Source organism: Artibeus jamaicensis, unplaced genomic scaffold, assembly GCF_021234435.1.
Source record: "Artibeus jamaicensis isolate MK-2021 breed Jamaican fruit bat unplaced genomic scaffold, CSHL_Jam_final contig_76, whole genome shotgun sequence".
NCBI lineage: Eukaryota > Metazoa > Chordata > Mammalia > Chiroptera > Phyllostomidae > Artibeus > Artibeus jamaicensis.
Genome location: NW_026521954.1, coordinates 14,023,439 through 14,036,369, shown reverse-complemented (window position 1 = coordinate 14,036,369; position 12,931 = coordinate 14,023,439).

Sequence of the window (12,931 nt, the reverse complement as noted above, 5' to 3'; positions counted from 1 at the left end):
ATTAATGTTTTATCAACTGAAGAAACATGAAAGACAGACTGGCAAGTGGTCCTACCTCCTTGTTTTCTACAGCAGAACACTCAGCCACTACACTTTGATTTCCTGACTGCCGAGGTTGCTAGGAAGGGGGCCAGAGGGGAAAGCAAAGGACATTTTCATCAGAGGTTCCCTGCGTCACATGGTAGTTCTGTAAGCTCAGGAAAGTCATGTAACCACTTGGAAGCAGTTTCTCACCGATAAAATATAATTATACCTACCTCAGGGATTAAATAGGGTTAGGTAAGAAGACGGCTATGCCGGGAACTTAGGAGATGCTCCATGAATAGTCTGCTGGGTTCCCCATCACCCAAGTCTCCCCACATTCTGGCAACCCCGAGACCACAGGTTGGGATTCTTTGCCACATGGGAGCCAAAGCTTTGGATTTTGATATGAAATGATTCAGCCATTTTTGGTTGCAGGGTACACACTGAGTTCAGAGACCACAGTACCATTAGGAAAACTCTAGAGCAGAGAAACTAAGGTATATGCGTTTGTTGTTGCTGCTACAAGAAATTACCTCGAACTCTGTGGCTTATGTGAAGCAATAGGAATGTATCAGCTTTCAGTTCTGTCGTTTGGGATTCTGACACGGGTCTCCCCAGCCCAGATCACAACACGGTCCAGACTTCCCTTCCACAGGCTCCCGGGGAAGCCCGCTTCCTGGCCCAAAGCTGTCAGCTGAATTTAGCTCCTTGAGCTTCAGCCCCTGTGCCTCTGAACCCGCACACAATGGGGCATGGAATCCTCCTTGGGCTGCCACTTCTCTCTCACCACAGCCCGGAAGAGTTCTCTGATTTTAAGGACGCATGTGATTAGACTGCATCCATCCAGAAAACCCAAGACACTCCCCCCTCTCCAGCTCTGGAACCTTAATCTTGCATGTAAAGTGCCCTGGGCCACATCTGTTAACTCTCACGGGCTCTGCAGGGTCACAGCTGGACATTTGGGGAAGGGGGCCAGGGCCCTATTCTGCCCACCACACAACAGTATTTGTTAAACATCAGCAGTTCGTTAAAACGTGCACCAATTTACACCGAGGGTGCTGACATCTGGACAGAAAGTTATTTCCACCATTTTGTTTTCTTTTTATTAGTTAAAATTCAGTTTACCTAGGAAGTGTTGAGAAAAAAAACAATGGTGACACATTTCAAACCTCCCCTTTGTTGTTGGCTCGGGCTTGTCATAGTAAGCAGTTCCCTTGGCAGATTCGGTTTAAATGAAAATGGGGAAGCTGCTGAAGTGACCGGCCCCTGGCAAAGGGAAGCCAGAGGGTGTTTCCCTCACCCAGGATCAGCTTCTGCCAGAAAGCGCCGCGCTTGTCATGACCTCATCTCTGTTCCTACGTCCCAAACAGAAACAACTCACTCTTTCAGTTCGTGACTGATGGCATCGAAAACAGGAGCCAAACACATTTTAAAAGCCTTGTCCATCATCCTTTCTATAGCTTGTGAGGCATGGCCAAGCCTCCACCTTATTGGGTGAGGGACATTCTAAGTAACTTTCCGAGCAAGCTCAGTGGGCGCCTGTGCCAAAACAAGGCAACGAGGGTCAAGTGAGCCAGCAAAACCAACACCACGAATGCTGGGTGTTTTACTGCCATAGAAAGAGGAGCTGCCTGTCGCTTCATACCTCCGTCCATGGCTTCCACCCATGCCCGCTCCCCTTCTCCAAACTGGATTATAATTTCCAGCCCTTTATACAGAATCCCAGACACAGGTCAATGGCAGCCACTGTGAAAAACAAGAAAAGAAAGAAGCTTACCACTTCCTAATTCTTTCTAGCCCCAAGCACAGTCGTGTCCTTTCTATATTTTTTTTCCAACAAATGCCTCAAGTGAAATGACCGTAATTTATGTGACATTTTTGCCTGGAAAGAGCACACTGTCCCTGCACGGTCGTCACAGACCAGCGTCACAGCTCCTGGATAGCCGGGGTGGGGTGCAAAGGACTGAGACGCCTACTTCCATACAGGAGTAACTCGGAGACCCAGCAGGCTCGGCTGCAGACCACCTCAGTGAAGCCAGTATCGCAATAAAATGAGTCGTCATCTTTGTGCCGACGGAGGGTCTTCCCTTCAGTTTGTAAGAAATGCAACATCGGTGGAGCACCGTAAGGCTAAGTGCAATAAAATGAGGTATGCCTGCAATAGATGTTTATTTCTATTTCCACCACTGACTTCCAACAGGCCAGCTGAAGCCAGGCCTCCTGCACTTACTGTAATCCTCACTCCTATCACTGTCCGAGATAATGAGTTTCCCAGGCATGTGTGAATTGTGCCAGGGAAGGTACAGGGAGTCCCTCTCAGTCAATATTTTCATAGAAAGTCACTTCACGGAAAGGCTCAGGGTCTGACCTAAACTAATAAATGATTATCCTTCACTACAGAAATCAGGACCCTAATTAACTTGCTAATTGTTGGTCTCCGTTCACAGACATTAACCTGAGTTATCCCACCATATACACCCGTCAGTAAATTACAGGCTCTACACTCAAGATGAACCTTCCTTCCGAGTGGATAAATGTGACTTCAGTATGTCAGCCACACATAATTCTTTTAAGTGACCAAGTGTATAAGATTCTATTATGGGCACTTCTCCAAGCAAATTAAATGGACACAAGCTTCCTCTAATAATTTATTTCCTTGGGAGAGTCTATGGCCGCTGCTCTTTGAAAGGCAGTCTCCTTGTTCATGCATTTCTCTTTTAGAGCAATCCGAGCTACCCTTGCTGGTTTCCATGGCCAAGCAGAAAGTCGAACATTGTATGTTCATTATCTCTCCACAAAGACGAAGCTAGCTGGTGTCATTATGCCCATTTTATAGAGGAGGAGACGAGGTCTAGAGAGCTCAAGTGACTTGTCCTGGCAGATATTGCCAGGGCCAACCCATATTCCCTCCGCAATGGGCTGAATATTCGTGTTCCCTGATATCCTGACTTCTAAGGCAGTGGTGTTAGGTGGTGGGGCCTTTGGGAGGTGATTAGGTCACGAGGGTGGGGTCCTCATGAAGGGGATTAGTGGCACATGAAAGGGACCCCAGACCATTCCCTCCCCCTTCTGCTACATGAGGATACTGGGAGAAGCTGGGAATTTGGAGGAGGGCCCTCCCCAGAACCCAACCGTACTGGCACCCTCATCTCAGACTTCCAGCCTCCAGGACTGCGAGAAACAAGTTTTTGAGGTTTGTAAGCCACCCAGTCTGTGTTGCTTTGTTGGAGCAGCCCAAGCTGCTCACGGAGACAAAGACACACTCTGCACTCATGGGTCAGCGAACTTAGCTTCTCCCTACACCCTCGGGTGCTTTGTCTGAGGATTTTCTCCTCCTACAGGAGCACCTGGGCCTGGGCCCACGGGTAGGACGTATGGAAGTGCCAAGGTGCTGATGTCCCTGTCCCAGAAACAGCCTGCAGATAATGACAGAGGGGAGTTGGGGCAAGGCTGAGGCAGGTCTACATGGTCATCCAGAGGTCCCTGCAGAACTGGGTTCCTGTTGCCCACAGCAGCAACCGGCTCACGAACATACCTTCACTGGCTTCCTGACCTTCTCCCCCCAAGATGATCAGGAGCATTCAGATAAATCTGCACCCAAATAAGTAACTGCAACTCAAATCAAAGACTCGGGGTCAGCTTCTGGGAGAAGCCAACCTACAATATTTGGCCAAGGACCTATCACCAAAAAATGGTGCAATTGAACCCAAACCCTGGCTGATGGATGCCCATCCCTACACTTACCTCTGGGGCATTACATCTGGTTTCATCAGGAGCTGCTGAGTGTCTTCATTCAAATTCACCATACCATATCTGGCATCATATTTAATCAACGCATTCTAGTTTCAATGAATTGGAATTAGACTTTTCCATATTTTTGTTATATTTTTCCTGCTCATGTTGCTTCTAGCAGCCCTACTGGCTAAAATAGTCCAAGTTAAAGGCTGTAATAGGCATTGACTCTGATCTTCCTGCTGATGTAACCATTTCACCGTTACAATACCTGACATGTGACCATCCTGCCTTGTCATTTGTTCCACCATCTAGAGATGGCCGAATCCTTCCTATTAGTAGAGAACTAACACTTACAAGTATTCGTGCTGTATCAGTGATGTTCTGGGGTGTCATACATATTATCTAACAAATCCTCCCAACAGCCTTGTCAGGCAGGTGTCATAATCTCCATTTTACAGATGAGCAAACTGAGGCTGGTGACATCTTCAAGGTCATGCAGTTAGCATGTCGCTGAGTCAGAAATAAAATCCAGGTCTCTCGGACCCCAAAGTCCAAGTACTCTTCATACAACCAAATGCTCACATATGCCAGGCACGGTTCCAAGATCTCAAAATACTAACTTATTTAGTTTTAAAATGACCCTATGAAATAGGTACTCATTATCTCCATTTCATGGATGTAATAACTGTGGCACAGAGAGGGTAAGCAACTCGCCAAGGTCACACCGTAAATGGCAGAAGCCAGATTCAGACCCATGCACGCTGGCTTCTGGCCCATGCTCTGAAACACTACTTTTTGTTAACTCTCTTATCGATGCCACTCTAGATGGGCACCAATCCTTGTGCTACACTTAAGTGGCCTCAGTGTCACTTCTGCCCAATATTCTTAGTTTCGCCTCCCAGAATATAAAACTACTCTCACCTCTTCCCCCTGACAAAACTGTGGATATTTAAAGATGGCGACCCCGTTTCTTCTCCCGTGGTCCCCCTTTTCTAACAATGCCTCGACGTCAAACCTCTTCCCCATATCGTCCGAGCCCTGTGGGAACTCTCCATCCCCACTGCCAGGTTCTCAGAAGCACAACGGGAAGATGACTTGTCCTGCCCCAGTGCAGGGCTTGGGTGAGTTAGCGGAGCCTAAAGGGCGCCTTGGCCTTTTTCAGCTCTGGGTCCCATGGAGAAGCTCGGCATCGAACAGATGTTCCCGTCATGTTCCAAACCCACTTTCACAGACATGTCCTTCCCTACCAGGTGGGAGCCAGGAAGAGTATCTGCGATTACAGACACATTGGGCAGGCGACACACAGGCCAGCACCCTCTCTTCTGTATGTATTATCTTTCCACTAGTGCTGTGCATTTGTGTAGGGTTTAAAAACAGATTTCACCATCCATTCATTTGGCCAACACGTATGGAGCGCTTCCCCCATGCCAGTACCAGTGCTGGGAGCTAGAAGCATAGCAACGGTGCGCTGCTCTCCGGGAGCTCAGAGTGTATCAGAAAGACACAGAACCAGATAACCTCCACCTGGACCCCCCTCGTCCCCGACTCCTGACCTCTAACCACGAGAGCATCCCGGCCCGTCCTCTTTTCCAGAGTCCTGCAGCTCCAACGCGCACCTCTGTTCTCTGCCGCCCCCAGGTGTGGCCGTGGCCCAGACTCTGCCCCAGTTCCGCAGCCTTGTGTCCTACTCCCCCAGGCCATCCTCGGTCTTTCAGTATTAAACGGCAGCTTAGAATTAGCCTGACTAATACCAAATCCTTGATCCCCACTGTGGTGGGCTGAACTGTGTTCCCCAGTGTCTGGGAATGTGACCTTATCCAGAAATAAGGTCTTTGGAGATGCAATCGAGTTAAGAGATGAGGTCATTCTGGACTAGGGCGGGCCCTCATCCAATGACTGGTGTCCTTCTAAGAAGAGCGAAACTGGACAGAGACATGGGGAGAAGGCCGTGTGACTACAGAGGCAGAGACCGGCATGAACGCCAAGGATGGCAACCCCTGGAAGCTGGAAGAGGTGAGACAAGAGTCTTCCTTAGAAACTGCAGAGACAACATCGCCTTGCTAATACCTTAATTTGGGACTTTAAGCCTCAAGAACGATGAGACAATACACTGCTGTTGTGTTAAGCCCCCGACCTTGGGATAACTTGTCACGACAGCCCTCAAAAATGAACAGCCTCCCAGACCCACTCCGCCATCTGAGTGGATGGTGACCCCCCGCTCCTCAGCGGTCTTTTCCTCTCACGGCTCACAGTCAGGCCACCGGGAAATGTCACCAGCTCCACGTTCAGATACGTCCCGAGTCTGACAGCGTCTGACCACCTGTGTGGCTGACCCTCTCTTAAGCCACCATCAACTCTCCCCCTGGGTTGGAGCAAAAGCCTTGTCACTGGTCTCCCTGTTGTCACTGTTAGCCAGTAGCAGACTGTTCCCCACACAAGTTCCATGTGGGGAATGCATTTTAAAAGCACAGATCGGACTTCTCACTCCTTACCCAACCATCCCACGGCCCCAGGAGGAAATCCAAACAACGTACCATCATTCACAAGCTCCCCCCCTGTGGGCCACATCCCCTTCCTGAATCATTCCTGGCCTCTCTCTGTCCCTCACTCGGCTCCAGTGATACTGCCCCACCTCGGATCAGAGGCCCCGGGTACAGCACTCTGCCCTTCCTCTCTCTGTCGCTCTTCCTGCTTCTTTGTCTTCTTAGCACTTATCACAGCAAGGCCTGGTGTGTTACATATGTGCGTGTGTGGCGGCTGTCGTCCTCTCCAGAACAGGAGCTCCGTGAACAGGGCAGTGGTGTCTCTCAGGCACTTCGAACAGTGCCTGTCTCGTCAAAGACCTTCAGTCTATCTCTCCCGTTGCGGTGGCCACAGGGTAGTGCCTAATTCTACCTTGGAGCGCAGTTTTCCTTTTCATCCCTAAAAGGGGCCCTATAATTTACCTCCCAGGATAACGTAATACACATACGTAGCATAGGCTAAGTTAGCCGTGATTTTCAACCTCTTTCACTTTATGGCACACATAAACTAATTTACTGAAATTCTGCAGCACACCAAAAATATGTATTTTATTTGTTGCTGATCCAACCAAAAAAAATAGGTATAATTTTGATTCATTCACATGGATGGCTATTCTTGTGTTGGCTATTGTCATTTTTCTATTTGCCAATCTAAAGGGGAAAAAGTCAGTGCCTCTAACTAACTAGTAAGGTACTGCGTATTTTAAAAATTGCTGTGGCACACCGGTTAAAGATCATTGTTCTGTAGCATAATTACGGATATACAGATGGATACAGATTCTGGTGTGTAGTGCCCAGTGCAAGGTACAAATTCAACAAAATGAAAAGGCATCACAAAGGCATCCTTTGAACTACCTACGGGTGGGTGAGAACAGGAACTGCAGGCAGACAGGAGCAGGTAATGAGGAGGGACATGCATGAGGTGTGAAGACAACTGCTGGCTAGCGGTTAGTGTGGTTAGTGTGGCTGGGACACAAATGGACCACGGCAGCCCACAAGCTGAGGGAAGAGATGGAGGGAAAGGAAGGCAGCCAAAGATGACTGGGAGGCCCATCACAGGCTAGACCCCAAAAGGGGCAGGGAGCCATGAGATCTGATCTAAATGACAAACGGGGAAACAGCACATAGGAAATATACCAGGATTTGGTACGAACCTGAAAGTCCCCAGTTTACCTCTGAGAGTTGAACTGCTAAGTTCCTACAGCAATATAGTCAGTAAGCCCAAAACAGAGATATTTTTTTTTTCTTTCACAAACACTATCAGTGAGAATTTCATGAGTTTTTCCCAATGGAGATTCCCTCTCTCTCTCTCTGTCAGTTGTGTATGTAACACTCTGAGTTTGATCATCTACAGTTTCAATGATTCAATTTTGCTGTTTTAGCTTTAAAAATTTCAAAGAAACATCTAGTATTGTTTTAACATGCAAGAGACGCAGGTGAAGGCTAGAGGAATTTATATTCAAGACCCCAACAGAAAAGAATGAGCATTCCCTTCCCACCTGTTGATATGCACTTCCTGGACTGAGCATGGAAAGACTGCACAGTCTCCTAAGGAAACCACGTTCTGAGGCCTAGAAAGTCCAGAAAGCAGCAGAGGGAGTTGGGGCAGGCCCCAGGCATGAAGAATATAAAGCACATTCCTTTGCTTGGACCAAACAGTACCCTGAAACACAAATGCACTGTCTGAGAATAAAGACAAAAAAATAAGCCAGGTATCAGTCCCATCCTGACAGTCTAAGGGAGTTTTTCTGTCCTAATAAAACTTTAAGTCTAACAAGACCAAGATTTGTGCAAAACTCATGTTCCTTCGTTGCTGTGATTTATGTGGGGTATCCTCCACATTCTCGTCCCTGGGGTCCTATTCTGAAGAGGACTCCCTAGTGCTGGCCCTTTAGAAGCCCACCCACTTCAGATACTTGCTGTGACCATCTTTTTTTGTTCTGAACATACATCTCCCACCATCTCACTTCACTGCCCCAAACTAGAGGTTCCAGATTCCCAGGCCAATTCCAGTATGAGGCACCATTCCTGAGACCTAGCAGGCAGTCGATAAAACCCGTTAAACAAGTGAATCAATGAATGAATAAATGGATGGATTCATTTATTAAGAGCTCAGCGATCTGCCTTGAGGGTTAGAGAAGTAAATTCACATAGAGGTTTGTTTTTTTAAAAAAGTAGGATACAAGGGAGGTTAAAATTATTAGGTTTTCTTCCTTCCACAAATTAATTTCCACAGCCAAGAAGCAGCCAATTACAAGCCACATTGCCTTAAAATAAATAGAAGTATTTATTGGCCCATTCTCCTCCCATTTGGAGAAGGAATGAGATCCTTACTTTTAACTTTCCAAGAAACGTCTAGAGGTTGTTTGCAAGTCTGCTCTTTCATGGTTCCACTAATCTTCATTAGCCGACAGGGTCAGGCGGAACTGGCTCCAAAGAATCTTGGTGAGACGCTACCACTGGCTCCCACACTTGGTTTTAAGTAGAATAACATCAAGCATGTGACAGCCTTCCTTGTGGGAGACAAAAGAGAAGCACTTGAGAGCACAGAGTCCCCTTTGAAATCTCTAGCAAGGAAGAAAAGAATGACAACAACCAGATGTCCTAAACCTCACTGAAAAAGAACCGCTAAAAGGACCTCATTCCCAAAAGCCCCTACAATCCTTGGGAAGTTAAATTCAGACAACTGCCCAGCCCAGACTCTGAGGTGCCTCCTTGGCATGGTCTCACTGTCTCTCCATCTCCCACAAAGCTGATCTCAAGCACTGGATCCTTAGAACAGACCCAGCGATGACCCTCTGACATTGCCCTCTGACCACAGGACCTTCGGTGAACGGGGAGCAGTGTCACCCCCATTCATGTACTCAGAGCATGTGCCAGCTGTGTGTGCATGCCTCTTTTGGAGCACGTTTCACTGGAGGAAAAGTGGGGAGACTTGCCTCGGCCCCAGTCTCTTCTTTGGAGGTTGGGTTCATGTCTATGTGGAAACCCAACATTTGTGTTGGTTCAATATAAATATTTGGTGCCAGCGTGAAGTAATCGCATCAGTAATTACTACTGAATTATAGTGGAAATCATAAAGAAGTACTTCTAACATTCAGGCTAGGACAAGAATGAGTCCATGTGATGAATGTTATTAACGTAGTATTCAGTTCAACAACATACCATAATGATCCTGCCATTGTATTTAAGTGTTACTAAATATTCACTAAGCTCCAAAAACCACAGTGGGTGTGAGGTCTCTTTGTCGGGTTTGGAATTTAAACAGCGCCCTTTGTCAAATTTATGCCTGGTATGAAGGCCCAGCAACAGTCTGCCCACTAAAGTAATGTTTACAAAGGCACGGAAAATACCCACAGAAGGAGCCAGTTTATCATAAACAATACAAATATTTACTTTATTATTTAATGGGTGCCCAGCATGTCTGTCCTTAATGCAGCATTAGCTGACATCAGGAACACACCATATGTGCAAATAATTAATTCCAATGATGCTTTTCTTCCAGCGAGTACTGTTATAAAAGAGCGGAATTACTGTAGAGGCAGATTGGGGAGCGGGGCGGGGGGCCCTCTCTCCACGTCTGCCTTTATGGGCACCTAGTTTTAACACTTCATCCTCATTGTCATTCCACTGCCAAGAGCTGATGGCATTTGAAATGCTCCTACAGTGTTCCTTATGTAATCAGTAGGATGACTAACACGGCGATTAAAAACCTGACTTGGCTAAAGATTTTCTTAGGAGATTAAGCTTCAGATGCCCAAGACGGCCAGAATAAGTCCACCTTTTTTAACCACCGCCACCGCTGCAAAATGAACGGCTTGCAAATGTCGACAGTGGATGCGCCATCCTTCCTAGCTTTCAGGAATGGAAAGAGGAGGCCATTCCGATGAATATAAACGGTTTCCAGTTAAGGTGCTTGAGGCTTATTTATAATAAAGACATTCAAACTCTATGGAAGGATTTCCTGTGGGCAATTACACTGTCCCTTTTCTCTCTGAATTAATACACAGCAAACTTTGGTTTGCATGACATTTCAAATGGCAAAAGCCTTAGCAGAAGGGAGTTTCAGACACAGAGTGCTACGCTAATGGCTGAAGCACTCACACCGTCCATTCGGGTCACGGTGCTTCCAGGGAGGTGGCCTCGAGGGCCTGTCCTCCGACTCCTGCGCTCATGGCTTTGTGTTCTGACTTTTTTTCCCCTCTAATTGTTCAATTGAGAAATATTTCAGCCTGTTTCTCAGAATAATAAGAAAAGAAGGAAGAAAAAAACAAAGAAGCATTTTAAGCTTGCTTGAATGAGGAGACTGCTCTATCCAGACAAAACATCATTCTACTTCTGCTACAAAAGTATTATTTGTATATTTTGTTCATACATGTGTATACATGTACATACCTATAGACATGAAGGTATCAGACAGCTGCTGTGAGGACTGAATCAGACAATATTCATGCAATGATTAGCGCGATATGCAATAGTGAGTGAGCCACCAGTTGCAGGCATTGGAGTCTATCCACAGCAGTCAGCAAAGTGCTTGGTAGATCGTCAGCACTCAACAGTAACCAATGAGTGCATTAGTGTGACTCTTCACAATACGCCCCTACGAACGGAAGACAGAATCAGAGAAGTTATGTAGCTGACCGAGGGCCACACTTCTGACAAACGTCAGATCGTGTATTCAAACAGGATCTGTTTGAGCCTAAGACCCCGGCCCCTTTCCCTACCTCATGCTGCTGATTCTCAAATACCCACAGTAACTAATTAACACAGAAATGACACTGAGTTACTGAAAAAGAGTTTACTGATTTATTTCAGATCTCAATGGGACTTCCAGAGACGATGAAAAGTCTCCCGTCAAAATAAGGGGAAAGAATGCTTCCAAGTTACTCAAACATATCTTCACAGGATTTATCAATATTTTACAACTCAGTGACATTTTCTTCTTTTCTAATGGATCTGTGTTTGAGAAAAATGCCAAAATTGAAACAATGGCAATGATGGAGTAATTCATGGCTCAGTGCTATATTAGCAATTAATTAAATCTACCCAGTGATACACAGAAACCAGTCATCTGCCCTGCATTTATTTTATTTCATTTCATATCCTGTAGCTTGTATATTCCCAAAAGCAATTCTTTACAATAATTTTACCTTCCATACACAAATCTAATAATCCCTCTTGTTCTTAAGCACCATGAGTGCAGCTGCATTGTTATTATATTATTAAATGTACATCAGATAAATTCCAGTTGTGCTGCATTCTCCAAAATACCTTTGTCTCCCCCCCAATCACTTATTTTCCATTTTTCATAAGTAAACATCAAGGTCTTTATTAGCAATAGGTTTTTTAATATGTGCTTCCACATTTTTCTTAAAAGTTGTGTTGCTAATCACAGGACTTAGTCAGTCTCCTGTGCACATCCACGGTGCTGTAATCTTAACAAGCTATATGCAGATGATTGACAGATAATACTTGACAGGTTCAAAATTAGAGAATATACAATGAAAAATTCAGAACAGCCGGAGCACTTAGTATGCTGCAGTTTTCCAATTTTGGCTTCTCTCCTAATCACGCACTTGGGAGGGAGAGAGAGCGAGGGGGCCAAGGGGTCTGAACATGTCCTCTCTCTCTGATCCCCCCGACAAAAACCACGGGCTTGAACCATCCCACAAAGGTCTTCAGCCAGAAGTTACCAAACCAAGAGCTGAAATTCACACCATCCAAATACGAAGTTGAACATGTGATTCTTTGGCTTTTAAACCAAAACACCAGCCTCTCCTTCCTCGAACCAGCCAAAATATTCTTTTCACATATTTCATTCAGTTTAATTTGTTGAAGAGAGTCATTTTTACAGCATTACTCCTTAAATCTTTAATGAGGAAAGAGAGCATGTCATGTTTATTGAAATGATTAGGCCAATTTTTATTGACTCCGCACAAAGTACGTGAGAGCTGCTATTTACCTGAAGCCTTTCCGTTCCACCGAGGACTGATGGATGACTTTCTTCTAGAATATCTGACTCAACTACCGGTGATTTAGCTAAGAAAAAGAGTTTCTTGGGGTTTTGTTTTGAGGTGGGTTTTTTTTATACTGCTTTTATCTTCTAGTTTAAGCCTCCTCACGCCACGACCAACAGCAAATATTTTCCCTCTATTTCAGGAGAACTAGACAACACAAAATGTGTACCATTTAAACGAGCAGCAGTAAGTGTTCTGGAAGGACCACACGCCATGCCTACCCCAACAGAGGCCACTCAAAACACCTGGCGTTGGCTCAAGCAAGGCCTCTGTCCCCCCAAGACCTGAATTCCTATGCGACATGGAGCCCACACTCTGCTGTGATGAATTCGGAGGCAGCAAACCTAGCAAGGACAGGCCTTTCTTTGAGGTCATCCACAGGAGATTTCCATGGATACCTGCCATGAGTAGGTCTTTTTGTTCTCTAACATAAAAAGAAGTGTTTCCCTCCCTTTTCCGCTACCTTCCCAGTCTGATCACGCTCCCAAGATGACAACTCTGCCGGGACTCCATCCAAGCACAGTTTGGGGGTGGGGGGCCGGGGCGGTAGAGAAAGGGTGCCTGAGGGACCTCTCTTTGATGTGCACACTTGTGGAGAAACCACAAGGCTGTATTTTTTTCCCAGACTCCAGC